The sequence below is a fragment of the Galeopterus variegatus genome, unplaced genomic scaffold (genome assembly GCF_000696425.1).
Source record: "Galeopterus variegatus unplaced genomic scaffold, G_variegatus-3.0.2 Scaffold11257, whole genome shotgun sequence".
In the NCBI taxonomy this organism is placed as follows: domain Eukaryota; kingdom Metazoa; phylum Chordata; class Mammalia; order Dermoptera; family Cynocephalidae; genus Galeopterus; species Galeopterus variegatus.
Genome location: NW_007737368.1, coordinates 44,452 through 46,334, shown reverse-complemented (window position 1 = coordinate 46,334; position 1,883 = coordinate 44,452).

Here is a 1,883-nt window from a genome sequence, read left to right as displayed (position 1 = left end):
GAGCGTGGTGCTGACAACACCAAGTCAAGGGTTAAGATCCCCTTACTGGTCATCTTACAAAAGAAAAAAAAGAGAGAGAGAGAGAGAAAAATTGGGATGGCCAGTTAACTCAGTTGGTTAGAGCGCAGCCTTAAAACACCAAGGTTACAGGTTCAGATGTCCAGACTGGCTGGCCACCAAAAAAAAAAAAAAAAAAGATAAAGCAAAAAGAGACAGGTGCAATCAAATTTTTTTTTGTCCCCCCCCCTTCCCCCCCCCCTTTTTTTTTTTGTCTTTTTTCGTGTCCGGCAACGGATCGCAACCCTCAGTGTCGCGCCTGTACCGGACCTGGACCGGCAACGGGATCGCAACCCTTGGCACCGCGCCTGCACCTCGCTCAGCCAGTGAGCAGGAACCGGTCTGTATGTGGGATCCGAACCCTCGGCGGGAGCGCCTCCGCGCTCCCAAGCAGCGCACTGTAGCATGCGCCACCGGGCCAGCCCTTTTTTGTCTTTTTCATGACCGGTAAGGGGATCGCAACCCTTGGTGTGGTGTCACCCGCACCGCGCTCAGCCAGTGAGCACTGTGAGCGCACCGATCATCCCTATATTGGATCTGAACCTGCAGCGGGAGCGCTGTCACGCTTCCCAGAGCCGCACCCTCCCGAGTGCGCCATGGGCTTGGCCCTCGCAATTAAATTTTTTAAAAAAATTTATATTAACATAGCCAGGCCTGTTGACAAGAAAAAGGGGAGGGGGAGGGGTTGTCTGGTTAGTTTAGTTAGTTATAGTGCAGTGCTGATAAAATTAATATATCCAAATTTTATCATCTCAACATGCAATCGATATGAAGAAATTATTTTTTTTAATTTTTTTTTTTTTAAAGATGACCGGTAAGGGGATCTTAACCCTTGATTTGGTGTTGTCAGCACCACGCTCAGCCAGTGAGCGAACCGGCCATCCCTATATGGGATCCGAACCTGGGGCCTTGGTGTTATCAGCACCGCACTCTCCCGAGTGAGCCACCGGGCCGGCCCTATGGTACACTTTAATACAAATTAACTTTAAATGGGTCTGGACTAGTAATATTTCTAGGTGCTTAGAAGACTATATAGGATCCGAACCCGCGGCGGGAGCGCCATCACACTCCCAGAGCCGCACTCTCCCGAGTGCGCCACGGGCTCGGCCCGTCAGGCCCATTTTAATGCACTTTATATATTTTTTCACATTTTTTTTTTTGGTGGGGGGAGGCTGGCCAGTATGGGGATGTGAACCCTTGACATTGGTGTTACAAGGTGGCACTCTAACCAACTCAGCAAACTGGCCAGCCCTGCTATTTTCACATGTAATATCCATAATAACAACAGCTCACACTCCTATACTGCTTACTAGGTACCGTACTATGTATTATAACTACATGTTTGTTTTTTTTTTTTTTTTAAAGATGACCGGTAAGGGGATCTTAACCCTTGACTTGGTGTTGTCAGCACCACGCTCACCCAGTGAGCCAACCGGCCATCCCTATATGGGATCCGAACCCGTGGCCTTGGTGTTATCAGCACCGCACTCTCCCGAGTGAGCCACAGGCCGGCCCCTATTACTACATGTTTTAACACTATTAATTTTCAAAATGTGAACATAGATACCATTTTTACTTTTTTTTTTTTTAAGATGACCGGCAAGGGATCTTTAACCCTTGACTTGGTGTTGTCAGCACCACACTCTCCCAAGTGAGCCACGGGATGGCTCCATTACTCTCATTTTTATAGCTGACAAAACTGAGGCAGATAATTTTAGTAAACTTCCCTAGGTCACAGAATAGTCTTGGTCTAGAGCCCATGAGAAATTTATGCATAAATATATATAGATTTGGTTTTCTGTAGAAGAAAACATTTTTTTTTTTTT